Here is a 16,826-nt window from a genome sequence, read left to right on the forward strand (position 1 = left end):
AGGTGACTATTGAACCATTGTAATGGAGGGAGTAGCTCATGTGAAGGTTTCCTGTAAGTAAACAACTTTTCATGATGACTTTGTATAGGATCAGGGCTTTAATTTTCAGGAAGATCTTTCTTTCCTCCTCTTGACTAACACTTCCCTCCACCCCAGGTTATTTCTAATCATTGGAAACATGATATTGTCTAGCCAGCACGTTTCATTCTCAAAAGCAGTCCTGGCAAGAATTTCTTTTTATTATTCCAGGATTCTTCATTTCCTGCCGTAAAAGCATGGGGTCTCTGGTTTCAAGACAATACCAACCAAAGCTGAAACAAGACTTTGGAACACATGATTCTCTATTTCCATAGTCTAGAGGCACAGGCCAAGAAGGATGTAGGCAGGGTGAGCATTCACTGATTCAACAAATATTTATTGAACATCTATTACATGACTGGCTCTGACCCAGGGGACGAGACAGTCCCCGCCCTGAAAAAGTTCGATCAGGATGTGGAAGCAATGACAAACCAGCGTGAAGTGTGATAAGAAGGAAGCCCTTGTGTGGGGGCTACAAAGCAGAGATGCCGTCCTCTGGGGAGGGGGCTGTTGGCACCTAACAGGGAAGCTTGCTCAGAGCCCTTGACCTTTAAGATACCTGAAGGATGAGTAGGATTAGGGGAAAGAGGCGTTGGCGTGCATGTGTGTGAGTGTACACGTATGTGCATGTTTGTGCACGTGTGTGTGCCTATGAGTAAAGAATATTTTCGGTGGATGGAAATCCATATTCATAAAACCTAGAAATAAGTATAGTTGTGGCACATTCAGAGAAGGGCAACCATATCTCTGTGTTTAATTTTACCTGAAGAGCCTGAGGTTTGGGAGGATTTCCTGGCTGCAGTAACTGCCGAGCTGGTCTTAAATGATGGGTAGGAATACAGGGAGCCCAATGAGAGGGCGGGAGGGCAGGGCTCTCTGAGCAGGGACCACGGCTTCAACAAAGGCACAGAGGAAAGAAATGCCTAGTGCCTTCAGCAAAAACTGCAAATAGCTCAGCCAGACTAGAACATAGATTGGGGGTGGGGAGGAGTGTCCCAAAAGAGGGGAGACTGGGGAGGTGACAACAATCCCAGGTCTGCCACTCACTAGCCTTGAGGTCTTGAATGACATCATCGAGCCTCGGGTTTTTCATCTTGAAGGGGGAATGACAATAACCACCACAACAGCAATAGACCCGCTGTGAGGATGAAATGAGATAAGCCTGCAGACCACCTAACATGGTGCACCCCTAGAGCTGAGAAAGGGGCAGATTGGATTGTCATACATTACCTTTGAATTGCTAACACACTGATTAGTGACCATTGTTTGCAGCTGGAGGTTTCCGAAATTCTCCAAATTTCCCCAGGGTGCTCCTTGGAGAGAGCCTGGGCTGGGCACAGTGCCTGGCACATTGCTGGCGGTCAAGGGCTAAGCATAGAGGTAAAGTGAGATTATTCTTTGGGTTTCAACCACAGGCATAAACCGCAGCCGTACCCAGGCTCAAGTTAAATACACAGGAAGGCTCCATAGGGCTTTGGTTCTTTCTCACTGGAAAGTTCTTCACTCTTGACTGAGATTTCAAGCAGAGGTGACTCCTTGAATGCCACTCTGGGTTCCTGTACACATTTTAATCCCCTCTCCCTGACTTTCTACCCCCTGAAATAAAAATGTGCATGTTAAGGGTGATGGAGGTAGGAAGCAGTGTTACGTACTACTTTTTCATTTGGCAAAGTACCGCTCTGCCAAAGATTCTACTTGTGGTTTTCCTCTTTCCAACCGAGTGGCTGACTCTGGGTGTGTAGCACATTTAATGAGATTTGTGCCTTTAATCTTTATAGGAGCAAAGGAACCTCCGGAGGGAACTTATCTCCAGTGAACTGAATGTTTGCATCCCTCCAAAATTCATGTTGGAATTCTAAATCCTAACCTCCAATGTAATGATATTGGGGTGGGGGGGGGGTTTGGGAGGTGATTGGGTCCTCAAGGTAGAGACTTGTGAATGGGATCAGTGCCCTTATAGAAGGAATCCCAGAGAGTTCTGGCCCTGTTTCCCTCATGGGAAGATACGGTTAAGTCTGCAACACAGAGGAGGATCCTCATCAGAACTAGACCATGCTAGCATACTAGATAAACTGCTCCATAACCTCCCTTTAATCCCTTGCTATATCATGACAATCTTTCCTGCTATTAAATATTTTTGTTGTAATAACAGAACTATACTAAAGATGAATTATAATTTATTTAATGCTTCCCCTGGATGCTGAACTTTTAGATGGCTTCTGTTTTTTTTTTTTTTTTTTGCTATTTTGACTAGTTCCATAATGAGCATTTTTACAGCTAAATATTTGTGCACGTTTATGTTTTTCTTTCCTTCTTTAGGATACATTCTCAGAAATAAAATAGCGGGGTCAAAGAGTATGCATATAATTTTTAAGATTTTTGACACATCTTTGTCTCTTTGCTATTGAGGAAGTTCATGCCATTTACACTATCATTGAAGTGACCTCTTGCCAACACTGGGCATTGCCATTATTTTTAATATTTGGCAATTAAATGAGTAGAAAATGGTATCTTATTTTGAGATGCATTTCTTTGCTGATTGATGAGATTCAACATCCTATTTACGTTGATTGATCATTTGCTTTTCTTCTTTCCTGTTTGACCTGTTGATGATCTTTGTCTGTTTTCCAACTGCTGGATTCACTTTTTTTTTTTTTTCTAGTTATCGATGATAATACTAATATTTGATTGGGGTCCGCTATTTGCTAAATGTCTTACATCAGTTCTCTTAGAACTCTGGGGGAGGTGAGAGGCTTTTTTCCTCCTGGCACCAGATATGTGGTGTCTTTTCCAACACCACTTCTCTAACTTTTGACACCAACTAGGTGTCCTAAAATTCAATTCAATTCTGACACTAACCACCAGAGTTAGCATCAGACTTAGTAGGTTTAAAAGCTCAGTTCCAGAAGACAGCTTTCACTTCAGACATTAGTCACAAGTATCAGGTCAACTGATAGACCTGCTATAATCGGGGGTTCCCGATACTATCCCCTCAGGTTTGATGATTTGCTAGAATGGCTCACAAAACTCAGGAAAGCACTTTACTTACAGTTACTGGTTTATTATAAAGGATGTAAGTGAGCAGCCAGATGAAGAGGTGCATAGGGTGATGTTCAGAAGGGTCTGGAGTGCAGGAGCCCTTGTTCCTATGGAGTGGGGGTGTTTTAGGCTCCCAGCACCTTGTGCCCACCAACTCTAAAGCTCTCGGAACTCTGTCATTTAGGAGTTTTCATTACTAGGCGTGATTGATTAACTTATTGGTCATTGGTGATTAACTCTGTCTCCAGAGCCCTCCCTTCCTTGGAGACTGGAGGGTGGGGCTGATAGCTCCAAGCTTCTAATTAGGACTTGGTCTTTTTAGTGACCAGCTCCCATCCTGAAGCTATCGAGGGGTCCACCAAAAGTTGCCTCATTAGAACAAAAGATGCTTCTATCACCCTCTTTACTCAGGGTTTTAAGGAGCTCTGTGCCAAGAGTTGGGGACAAAGACCAAATATTTTTCTTATTATACCACAGAAGAGCATTATCCTCATTTTTCAGAGAAAGAAACTGAGGCAAAGAGAGAATATGGAGCAAGTAATACCGAGGCAAAGAGAGAATATGGGGCAAGTAATACATTTGGCAAGAGGCAGCCTTGGAACTGACTCGATCTGTCTTTCTGTAAAGTCCATTTCTGAACAAAAGGCTATGTGGCATTATTAATATTTGTTAGCTTTTCATAAATTAAACATAATAGCCTATGTCTGTGGTAGATGTTGCAAAATATATTTTCCTTTTGGTATATTATTTGTATCTTATTCTTTTGAGTATAGAAGTTTAAATTTTTGAATTATTATTTTATTATTTCAAAAGCTAATCTACAGACATAAAAAAGCACAATGACAGGTTATTCACATTCTCACTCCTGGCCCCTAGACTTCAGTTCCCGCCCCCCCCAGAAGTTAAAAAAAATTTAGTTAACTAACATTTAGTTAACTAACATTTGCATTTTAAATTTGGAGGGAAGACAGAGCATATTTCATGTCCAATTGCAGAATCCAAGAGAATTAATGATGCAGCAACAAAAAAGAGCAGATGCCTCATCTGGAGGAATGAGAAAGAACTGCTTCTGTGAGAGAAAGTGAATGCACTCATTATCTCACCAGTGCAATCCACAACTCTTAGCAGGACTAGTTTGAACAAACTTATGTGATGAAAAAGGAATCCACAGGGCCACTCCCAGCAAACTTGCCCACTTGGACTTCTGCCACCATGTTCTACTGCAACACCCAGGGAAGAATGAAAGAAGGGATTCTCCTATGCATAACAGATTTGGGGACTTCCTCAATTCTCCTGGGTGGAGATCCATCCCCTCCCAGGATTAATGAGAGTCATGAGGGGAGACCTTGACTTTGTAACTTTATGTGGCTCAGCCCGTGCCAAATGAAAACCAGGACTTGGGGAGCAATACTCTTGGAAGAGAGTGATGAGTTAGATGGCGACTGGTCTGGAGAAGTCCCAAACATTTTCTAGTTTCAATTTTCTCACTGATTCCTTGAGTGAATTTTTTTTTTTTTTTAAAGATTTTATTTATTTGACAGAGAGAGACACAGCGAGAGCAGGAACACAAGCAGGGGGAGTGGGAGAGGGAGAAGCAGGCTTCCCGCCGAGCAGGGAGCCCGATGTGGGACTCGATCCCGGGACCCCGGGATCATGACCTGAGCCAAAGGCAGACGCTTAACGACTGAGCCACCCAGGCGCCCGAGTGAATTTGAACATACTAAAAAATCTATGGGATCTCCAAGATCTTCCCAACTTGAAGTTTATGATCCTTCTGGGCACTTCCCATTGTCATTCTCATAGGCTTCAGGCATTCATTCATTCACTCAGGAAATATTTATTAAGCACCCACTGTGTAGGTAGAAATTTGTTGTTACAAGTAGATCAAATGGTATTGAGAGCTTTTCAAGAAACTAAGACTCCCAAATAAAAGTGACTTTAATAAGACAAAAATAATCTTACATTACAAGATATCCCAAGATAGAAGATTCCAAGATAGGTTAATTCTGATGCTGAACGACAGCAAATACCAGGTTCCTCCATGCCATTCTCAGCATGTTTGTTTGGTCTCCTCATTTTCTCAGCATAGTGCAGCAACTCCAGCCATTGCATCCTCAGGCAGCTTGGGACAAATAGAGTGGGGATTGAAAAGACTTCATCTCTCTTTTTAAGATCTAAGAAACTATTTCTAAGAACTTTCTCATCCATCTCAATATGTTTCTGTCACACACCATTACCTAGAATTAAAATATATGTCCCCTCTCAAGCCAGTCACCAACAGAGAATGGAATCATCAATTTTGGCTCAGACTAATCAAGGTTCTTCCCTACTGGGGGAGGGGGGCTGGGTTAGGACCTAGAAAAATAGAGCTAACTGGAAGAGTCTGGATAAATGAAAAACATCTAGAGTTTTGTTGGCAAGGAAGGATGTTGTTGCGTAGTCTGCCTTACCATTCTTTCTATTTTTTGCAAATATTAGAGGCAAAAAGTGATAGCTTATATTTTTGTTTTCTTCTCAATTCAGCTAGGCATTTTCTTCCATATTTCTTGACCATTTTTTTATTTCTTCTTTTATGAATTACCTGTTCATATCCATGGCACATTTTTCTATTATATATTCCTTTTTCTTATTGATCGGGAAAAGTTCTTTGCTTATTATTTTTCTAGTGGGATTATTTCCTTCCCTATTCCTTTGCTCTGAATCAGGTAATCCCGAGTTCTTTCTTTTCCTCAGTCCAATATACTTTCCAAATTTGCCTTTTTGGAGATATCTCAAAAAATCTTTCTTTTATAACACAGCCCTGGTCTAGCATAGTGTAGCTTCCCACCCACATCTACTTAGTCCTCAATCGTCTGGATTCTTCTTTTAAAATACGTGTCACTTTCCGTGATGAATCAAACTAGCTCACTATGACCTACACAATAAAATACATGTCACATCCTCTTTTCCTCTTCCCATCACAGATGCTCCAACCAGTTCTCCCTTTGGACTGTTGTCATGGCTTGCTTCATAATTGGTTTCCTCTCCCTTAGTGCCTTCCTTTTCACCCATCCTGCAGTAATCAGTGATAAAACACCAAGGTGTGGATGACATAGCTTTATACCCATTGTTGCTCAGGCTGCCTTTTTGCCTGTTGAGTGAAGTCTATACTTCATAGCCTAGCATGTAAGACCTGCTCCATTCAGTTTCACTTTGGTCTTATGCTCTTATTAGATCAGTCTGGCATGCCTACTCTTGCTTTCTGTTAGCACGGTTTCCCTTTCTCTCACACGCTTTTGGTGAAATCGCACCCATCTTTCAACACCCACCTCAAAAGCTACCGCCTTGGGACAGTCTTCCCAGATTCCTCAAGTCAGAATGACCTTCTCTTTCCTCTTTCATAAGCATTTCTGTTGTCTGTGCTTGAGTATTTAGGACATCTTGCTTGTATCACGATTCCATACACATGGAGCTCTCCACCAGTCCCTGAGGGCAGGACTCTTGTCTGCTCCAAGCTGCTCTCAGGTGTCCTCATCACCTTCTGGGGTTTATGTGGAGTGATGTTCAATGTGTGCTTGTTGAATCTGTTAGTGCTCAGTAAACACTTGACGTTAACAATTCCTCTCGGTGTACAATTAACCCAAGGGTTAACTTAAATTTAATTGCCATTTAACATTTGCTAGAGCAAGGCTGATCGCTACTGTAAGCACAGATGCTTTTGGGAAAGGCAGTATTTTTCCACAGGTTGTTTGTAATAGTATGGGTTTTCTAGCCCGCTTTTTTGATTTGTTAGCATATGACTCCATAATGGTGCCTCAATTAATTGATTTTTTTAGGGTAAGGCTCTTTTAAATGTGAATTCAACCTTAAAATTACTACTACAAACAAATCTTTAAAAGTTACGCTAAATTATGGGGAAGGAGGTTAACCACAGAAATTTACTTTTCTTGTTCTTTTTAAGAAAATTTAAAAGATAGTTAATAACCAATAGTTACTGACAGTTTGCTATTTGTCATGCACTATTCTGAGCACTCTACATGTATTAATTTATTTAATCCTCCTAACACTTCTGAGAGATAGGTACCATGATCATTTTCATCTTAGATGGGGGGAAACTGAGGCAAGATAGCTTAAGGAATTTGCTTTAATTCACACAGCTAGTAAGTGGAGAAACCAGGATTTAAATCCAGGCAGTTAGATTTCTGAACTTGCATTCTGTGGTGAGCTCTAAGCTATGTTTTTACTGACTACCAACGAGACAAGTAGTCAGTTCGAGGCCATTCAATATAAATTACTTTTTCAACAATCTTAGGCTGCAAGGGACCGCAGGACAAAAAGGAGAAAAGCTAGATGGTGAAAACTTTGGGCTCCATCTATAGTTATGGGAATTAAAATTATATTCATTTACCATTTTATGCCATACTTGGTTTCCTTGCTAGAACACCTGTTGATTTGGGAGCCCCAGGAAAAGATGCAGAAAGATGATAAGGTATAAATTAGAAGGGCCATTACAGAATCTGTGGTTTCATGCTGCTGCTATGAATATTCTGTTTCATGAAGATAAGCTTTTTGTGAATTTCATCGTCAATGGTATTTTTGTCGTTTAATGAGAATGTGCATTTGAATCTCTCTGCTATGACATGCTCGTGTATAAGGATTTATCCTAGTGGGATAAACAGATCCTTTGATTAATGTCCCCGCCTGTATGTAGAACTTGTATTATGAAATGTGTGGAGCAGTGGTTCTCAAAGTATGCTCTGGGGATCCCTGAGGGTCCCTAAGACCCTATCAGAGAGTCCACGAGGCCCAGGCTATTTCCATAATGATGTTAAGATGTCATTTTCCTTTGTCACTCTCATATTCTCATGAGTGCACAGTGAAGTTTTCCAGAGGCAACAGGTTGAATGCAGAAACAGACCTGAAAATCCAGTTGACTTCCATTACATGGAACATTAAAGAGATTTGCAAAATGTAAAACAGTGCCACTCTTCTCCTTAAATTATTTTTGTTTTGGAAAAATAGCTATCTTTTCATAAAAAATATATTATTTGTGTTAATCCATTAACATGTAATGGGTTTATTACTGTTATTTTAAAAGAAATAAATATTCTTAAATGATCGGTTTTAATTTTTAATACAGTCCATATCAACAAGTATAACCCACATAAACAAAAGCTCTTTAAGATCCTCCATAATTTTCATTCTAAACAATGAAACTCTTAAAAAGAGGTTCTGAGACCAAAGAGTGTGAGGAACGCTGGTATAGAGAGACTAGAACAAACCCGAGTCATGAGTTGTATCTAGGTTAGCTTCTGAGATCTTAATTTCAACTCTGTATGTGCTGAAGTATTTATAGCTTGAAATATATTCATTTATTTACTCACATATTCAAAGGGCATTTATTGAAGAGTTGTTGAGCGCCAGGTGCTGGATGAAGCACTGGGGGTAAAATGGGGAGCAAGAGAGCCTTGCCCTCCCAGAGCCTAACCTTGGCATTCATTCCTGCAGATTTCCTTTAGCAGCTATATTCAGGGTCTACTTTAGTCTTTGCACAGTCCCCAAGGAGCTTATAATCCAGGGAGGCGAGAGAGCTATATGGAATCTTTAAGCAAATCAGAGTGAATGGAGTTAAGATGTCACCATTAGCCATTCTCATGAGTAGGAGCTCAGAGAAGGGATCAATCGTGTAGGATGGTAGGATAAGGGATTCTGGGACTTGAGTTAAACCCAGAAATACAGGCACTTAAGACGGCCAGTGGAGTGGAAGGGGGCAGGTTGAGTAGGGGAAGAGATGAACAGGCTTGTGGAGTTAAGTCATTCATTGCTCACTGCATAGGATGTAGGGAAGGGCAAGGGCCTGCCTCCATGGAAAAGATGCTTATGGCGGGGTACTCCTGGTCCAAGACTGGGTTTTTTTCTGTACTGATGGAAAGCCCCTATGTCTTCTAAACTATTGGTCAGTGAGTGTCTCTCTTGGGTGTGATTAAAAGTCCATGCCATCATTCTGTGTTTCCCAAACTTGCCAGATCCTAAACTTTCCCAAATAACAAGAATTATCTGGAAATACTTGTTAAGGACACAGATTCCAGGGCTCCATCCAAGGTATACTGATCTGGGGAGGGGCATGAGGTTCTGTACCTTTAAGTCATGTCAGGTGATTTTCTTTTCTTTTTTTATTATAGGTAAGTTCGGGAATTGTAACTCAACCCATTACTGATGGTTTCAATCCTAAAGCTGCAAAGTGGGAAACTCAAACAAATAAACAAACAAACAAAACAACAACAACAACAACAACAAAAAACCCACTGCTCAAGCTTACTCACAGTGACCTAATTTAATTTTAAAAATGATAAAAATGAAGATAACCAACAATAATCAGAATGAAATTATGAGCGATTTCGGTCCATAATTGTTCCTTCAATTGTACCATATTCTCCATAGCCCCAGAATCACCTAAGAAAATAACATCTAGCTCCTTTAACAGTGTTTTTCTTGTTCTAAGATGCTAAGAATATGGCATTGCAAGCTAAGGGTGTGATTGCTGATGGTGGTATAGGTGGGGAGTGATATAACTCACTTTGGAGAAAAAGAAAAGAACACTTATGGTTACTCTGGGCTCTCACTACCTGTTCGGGTCACAGAAAATGTTAAGAGCAGCCCACTGGGACCACGTGGGAAATAATCCTCTTGGTTCCACTTAGCTGGAACCTATGGGAGGAAGTAAAGAAACAAAACTCACACTAGAATTCTCATTGTTACTGAGAACTTTCTGAGTAAATGCAAAGCATGTGCTGTTTCATCCCACAGGAAAATCAATTCTGTTTTTACTGGGGAAAGTGTTTGTGTTTTTCCATTTATGAAATCATGGACTCCAAGTTTTGGGAAGTTGCAGAGCCAGAAGACGTTTCAGAGGCCACTTGGCTCTACTGCTTACATACTCTCTGTCTTTCCTCATGTAGGCTGGACTGGGTACCAGGAGATGTGAACTTTGCGCTGCCTCTGGCACTGGCTTGCTGTGTGATTTTGGGCAAGCCCCTTGCCCTCTCTGGGCCTCAGCTTCCCCATCTGGTCAAAGAAAGATGTGCTTTAGTTTGTTGAGCTCTTCTAGCTGGAACCTTGCAAAAATATAAGACTCTATCATGCCATTGTTTTGGCACCTTCCTAGGCAAAGGACACCTAGTTTATAGAGGTTCTACCGCATCTAGAAAGAACTATGTTTGTTATGTAGGCCAAATTGAACAGGATCTGATCAGGGACCTAGAAAGCACCCTTAGCATTCAGGAAACCTTGTTTGACACTCTGAATAAAGAAAGTGTCTGAATCTTGGCCTTCTTGATTCAACACTCTGTTGGGTTGTATTGTCTTGGGCTTGTGAATTATTTTCATGGAATCCATCTTCTTCATGAAATGGGGATAAAGATAATAATAATACCTCTCCTGAAGTTGTTCTGACAAGTAGATAACATAATATACTTAAGGTTTCAATAAAAATTAGATATCATTATTTTCCCCTTATAATTTTGGTCCCCATGTGTATTTTCTCCTTTCCTTGGTGTATCCCTTGGTACTGTTCTAGCTTCGTTTTGTTAATGCATCTTTATTGCCTTTCTATTTTGTTATTATTTAGGCTTGGTTCACCTAAGGGAAAGAAGAAAGGAAATGTTTTTTAAGGAGTCAATTTTTAAAGAAAAATAACATACCTGATGGTAAGAGTGAAAGCAGGTGACAAACCACCGGTATTTTATTCTGTCAAACAAAGACAGAGGTAGAATCCAAGATTTGTGCAGGGGAGCAGGTTTCTGGATGATGTGTTACCCCGCCCCCCAGCACTGTACTTTATGACCATCATTTCCTGAGTAGGAACTTCCTGTTTAAACCATTGGCATGAGTTAAAGGACATTCGGGTTTTCTTAGAGGCAGCTTCCTAGAACAAGGCAACATTCAAGGCTTTCCATTCTTTTCCCTCCACCTCTCGCCTGCCCAGCACAGCCCTTTGGAGAGGAGCAGTGGTGGTGAGGAGTCCACAGCTAAAACACAGCTGTAACACAGCTGCAGGTGTCAGGTCTGGAAGTCCAGACTTGGGATCTAACCCTAGTTCTTCAGCTTCTTATTCGCCATGGGTCCTTGAAGAGGTCTCTTGCCCTATCAGCCTCACTCAGGATCTGCATCTATGAATGGGCAGGTTAGACTGGATGCACAGAAGTACCTAAGGACATTTTGTTAAAAATACACAGGTCCAGACCTCACTCTCAGAGGTTCTGGTTCAGAAAAGCCAAAGATGAGTTGTTCTTGTGAATCACTGCTTCTGACCCAAGGCACCTGCACATAAAATCCTAGATGTCTTTCATTTGTGGTATGTGGCGTGACTCACCCACCTATTGGAATATGAGAGAACTCAAGCAAGTTTTCTTTTTCATGGGATTGTCACCCAGGCTGTGGCTCTGGAAGTGTGGTCTGTAGGTCTCCAGCGAGCCACAAGGATCTGTCTGAAGGTCTCAGACAGAAACAAATGTGAGTCCTTTCTTTACATTTAAGAAGTTAATGACATACATTTGCATAGGTTGATATCTTTGTACATGATCAAGGGCTACTTGCCAAGAACCTACTATTTGAGTTTGGGCTCCCGGTGAAAGCAAAGCCTAAAGCAAAGACAGGTGAGTTTATTTGGTACTACCATTCCTTCCTTTGGTTTCGTGATGTGTGGATGGAGAACAAAGATGACAGAACTTGGAGAAATGAATTTTAGTTCCGGGCTGAGCTTTGTCATTCACTGGCTGTGGATTTGGAAAACCACTTTTCTTCTCAATTTTCACATTTATAAAGTGAGTATAACCAAGTCCTGACTCACTATGTTGCTATGAAAATTACATGAAATGGTATAAGCAAAAGTGTTGTAGGAAGTGTTAAGTGTGCCAACAGTTTATTATTTTACTTGAATGTCCAGTGTTCTCAACTCCATCTGGGACGTGGAGCTTTAAAACATACAGATTTCTGGGCTTTAGCCCTATGACTGCTGAGTGTACCTGGAGGGGGACCAAGGGAAGCTGTAATAGAATTCTTGCTAGTCAATTGTGATAATTCACCAAATTTGAGAACCACTAAACTACACTGTGAATGCCATGGAACAGGGATTATGTCTTATTCAACTTTGTATTCTGACTGCTTGACATAGTTCCTAGTATACAGTGTAGTCAATAAATGTTTTTTGAATGAATAAAAGGCCAAACCTTTATACTTAACAAAAAAAGAGCAAAGGTACAGCTCTCGAGGAGTCACCCTGTTCCCCTGATATGCAAGTCTGCCTGACCTACTTTCCTCCACTGAATTAGTCTGTTTGTCCCAGTAATACCTGGGCTAATTTATACCCATTACTATAATACTTGAGCAGCTTGCACTACCTGATGCTTAAAGTCACCATGGGTGACAATATCTTCTTTTACTATTTCAAAGGTCATTGTGAAGTATAAGGGGATAATAAATAAAAAGTGATTTTCAGGTTGCAGTGTGCTATAAATATATAGGGAATTAATGTTATTAAGAAGAATATGCTAATTAACTTCATGGTTCTTCAAAGCTCAATAGATAATGTGGCTCTAGAAGAGAAGATTCTTTAATCAGAGACTCTAGGCCCACAGATTCACTACTGGGCTCACTTTAAAGTGGTTCAGAGAACAGATTTAAAATAAGGAAACACGGAGAATTGAAATTTTGAGACTGAGCAGAGGTATACAGGCTAAGGCAATCCAAAAGAATACAGAAGGATCTCAGTATTAATATCAAGAAAGTGGAATTCAAGGCAAAAGATGTTGAATAGGTCAAAAAAGAACCCTTTATAATGATGGAGTATGTGGTCCATAGGGAATATACTGTAATGAATAGTTATGTACCAAAGAACATAATACTAAAATGTAGGAAGCAAAATATTCAGAAAATACAAGGAAGAAGAAGAAGAGGAAGAAGGAGGAGGAGGAGGAGAAAAGGAGAAGAAGGGGGAAAGAAGAAGGAGGGGGAAAGGAGAATGAGAAAGAGTGGGAGATGTAATAGTAATAGTAAATGTGTGATTGGAATTCTGGTTCTAATGCCCATGCTGCTTCCAGGTCATCACACTGGTCCCATAAAACATGCAGCTACGTGATTGAAAGTCCACAGGTTATAGGATAGACATTTGGAGGTGAGAGAATTGAAAAGCCCAAATCATTACATTTGCCTTGATTTGGTTGGCATATCTTGATTGAGTTTTAGGAACTTCAGTCTCCTCCTTTAGAAGACAACAACAATAGGTGATTGTTTAAGGCCTCTTTCAGAAGGTAGCAATGAGAGGCACTTTGGGCAGGTCAGCTTTTCTAGTATGTGATGGGTATCATGGGTTCCTGCTAGAAGAGTCCTCTTGTCATGGTACAGCATGCAGTCGCATGTAGGGGGTAGTCCTGACTATGTGTCCCATTAAGAGTTTCCTGGAGTTTGGGTTGTCCGTCCAAGGAAGACTCTACTAGTGACTTCACATTTGGATACATTGCAGTTAAAGCTTCATTAACTATAAAATAAACTTGGCCAGAATTTATTCCCTCTTTTATTTTAAGAGAAAGGGGAAAATCATGCAAAAATCCAGAATTAATCAATTCCTTGGAGCTTTCTGGTCAGTTGAATTCATTTCAACATATGCTTTCCAGGCTCCTGCTGTGTGTTGGCCCCAGGGACAGAGTTATGAACAAGACAGAACAGTCACTCTGGAAGGGACCATATAGACTCTATCAGTGTGTTATTTTTCCAGTTGTAAGAACAGAGACATTCCCAGGTCAACTCAGGAGATACTCAATATTAGAGTACTACTTGGATAGATAACCCAAATTCAGGAAACTCAGGAGATCCCTCAGCCTGCTGTAGGGACATGCATAGGAATCATGAAGAACAGAATCTCAGTTACGCAGCTGACTCCTAAAATATTGGCTCATCACGAAAGTACCGGAAAGGTCAGGACCTTCCCAGAACAGCACTTGACCACTGCTGCTGTTTCAGCTACCATGTACAAATTTTTCTTTAATCATAATCATGCCTGTTAAGGGTCAGGCACTATGCCAAACACTTTCTAATTCTAGTTTTCATATTGTTTACTACTTCTTGGCTGTGATTTTACCTTCCTTTACATGTGCGCATTGGTTTCTGGTTCTGTTATAAATTTCTCAGCTCACTGTGCCTGGATTTCAGATGATCACAGAATTCCTTGATAGCTCCACTTCGTTGATTCATCTAACCATTATTTAAAATCCTCCTGTTAAGTGCCAGTATTGAGCTAGGTCCTGGAGTTTCCAAATTTAATGAGCTAGTGGTGGGTCCTAAAGTATGTGTGTGTGTGTGTGAGAGAGAGAGAGAGAGAGAGAGGGAGAGAGAAAGAGAGAGAAAGAGACCAATAAGCCAACATGATCCAATTTTTATTTTATTATTATTATTATTATTTTTTTTTTTTAGAGAGGGAGGTGGGGAGGGGTAAAGGGAGAGGGAGAGAGAGAACCTTAAGCAGGCTCCATGCCTAGCATGGAGCCAGAAGCAGGCCTCCATCTCACAACTGAGATCATGACCTGAGCCAAAATCAAGAGTTGGATGCTTAACCGACTGAGCCACTCAGGCATCCCAGATCCAATTTTTATCTTAAAAAGATCCTTTCTCATGGGTGGAGGATGCATCAGAGGTGGGAAGGAGGCAGCAAGGAAGAGGTGAGAACTGGCAGGAGCCTATTCTAGTAATCCAGGTGAGAATGATGGCTTGTATTACAGTGCTGACAGTAGAGATGAAGAAAAACGTAAGCACTCACTAGGGGATTAGTGGGTAGCACAAGCCACTTATTGGTTGCTTGGATGTTAGATATTAGTGAAAGGGTGATTTTTTGTTTGAGCAATTGAGTTGATGGGATAACTCTGAAGAAGTCTAGAGAATGGGGGGTGGGTTGAGGAATAGAAGATGTGAAGGAGTTTGGTACATTTTATATTTGAAATATCAGGGAGAATCAGTTAACTAGTCAGTTGAATTTGTAAGAGTGGATCTCAGAGGAGTTACCTGGAGTGGAGATATAAATTTAGTAGTCATAGCATATAGATGGCACTTCTAGCCATGTCACAGAAGACATAACGGAGGCAAGGACTATAGAAGGAGATGAGAAAGAGCTTCTGAAGAATGATAAGTTCAGGAAGGTGAGGAGAATCCAACCAGGTGACTGAATAAAATGCTCCAGTGAAGTGGGAGAAAAAACCTAGGTGATTGGTGGTATTATGGAAGCTGAGAGAGAAGCCATAGGATGGAATTCAGAGCCCAAGAAGAGGGCTGGCCTTTAGTAGACTTGAGAACACCTCCTCCATCATGGTAGGCTAAAAGAAGGAGAAAATGATCATGAATACTGTAGGATTGAGCATGGGTGGTGAGAAGTTGAGGGAGTTTGCTTCTGGTAATTTGTATTTTTCTCAACTAAGTATGAGGCAAGGTCATCAGAGGAAACTGTGGATGGAGGAGGAGGTGTGGGAGGCATGAAGAGAGAGAAATTATTCACCTCAGTGAGTGGGAAAGTTACCATGTGAGAGAAAGATGGTCAGCCCTCTGGGCCATTGTGAAAGACCACTGATACTGGGACTGTTACATTAATGTGAACCCTGTCAGCTCAGTTTTGTGATTGTTTTCTCTGGCAACATACAGCTGCTTGGGGACACCACAGAGAGAGGGATGGCTCGTGTGTGCAGGCCAGAATAGTGGAGGGGGCTATGGGAAAGGAAGTTGAGAAGATTTGCCATGACGTAATTAAAACAAATGCTCATGCAATCTAGGATGGGCGAGAAGGGAAGTCAGGAGAGACTAAAGGGTGGTGAGAAAATGGTAGGGATTGAAGGATAAGGTCAAAGAATTGTGGTGGGGGGAGGGGGGCTGTTGTGGAGCATGTGATTTGGAATGATGGGATGGGGTGGTCAGGGTGTGGGGTGTATCCATTGGTATTTTACATATGATATAGTTTCTGTTGGTGGGAAAATCCAGGACGTGACCATGGCAGTGGGTAGCCTAGATAGAGGGGAGGAAAAGGTGAAGGAGTGTAGGAGACCAAAGTGCTGGATAGGTTCATATATGGATGTTGAGACCAGTGAAAATGATACAGGAATCGGTGTGAAGGGGAAAACAGTCAGGGTCTCAGGTCTTTAAGGGTTAAGGGAGTGATTAGGAGGTCAGTAGATAATAACAACAAGGAGGTGTGAGTTAATCAGAGCCTGAGTGTTTTATAAGAATGAGGGGGAGGAAAGGTGTGGAAGAAGAAATGGGGAACAAGGAGGACACCTACCCCATCTTAAGACTCGGATGGTGTGGGGTAGCAGAGAACAAAGCACCTTCCATTCAAGAGGCTATAGGAGAAATGATGTCTCAGAGAACAGCCTGATTTCAGCTAAGGCAAAAAGGCAAAAAGAACTTACCAAGAAAAGTTGAGATTTACGGATATTTGCTGACCCCAGAGTAGGATTTTTAGAGGGTTGTAGTGGAAGGGTTTGTTGGGGAGGGATTGAGTGAGATTAGGAGATGTACACAGCAGCATAGAGATGTATACCCAGCCAAACTTGCTAACCATGGGTAACCAACCATTCTGTAGGCTCAATAAGGGGTAGCCTGTCCCTAGTCAAATCCCCTAAAGCCAAATGGCAATGACTAGGGTACAGAATGTGGCTTCCTGTGCTTAAGAAGCTACTAAGAACTATGTTCCTCAG

At 41.3% G+C, this 16,826-nt stretch overlaps 1 protein-coding gene across 3 annotated transcripts in view; it reads left to right on the forward strand.

Moving 5' to 3' along the window:
- The window catches only part of TMEM268 (transmembrane protein 268), a 288,999-nt gene that overhangs the window by 172,668 nt on the left and 99,505 nt on the right, over positions 1-16,826 (forward strand). For 2 of the 3 annotated variants that reach the window (XM_078061669.1, XM_078061670.1), the window contains exon 10: positions 9,279-10,454. The exons of the other annotated variant lie outside the window; for it this stretch is intronic. The gene's annotated coding sequence lies outside the window, so the exon portion shown is untranslated. Of the gene's footprint in view, positions 1-9,278; positions 10,455-16,826 lie in introns of those variants that run through there. 3 annotated transcript variants of the gene reach the window in all.

Source organism: Halichoerus grypus, chromosome 14 (genome assembly GCF_964656455.1).
Source record: "Halichoerus grypus chromosome 14, mHalGry1.hap1.1, whole genome shotgun sequence".
Classification (NCBI taxonomy): domain Eukaryota; kingdom Metazoa; phylum Chordata; class Mammalia; order Carnivora; family Phocidae; genus Halichoerus; species Halichoerus grypus.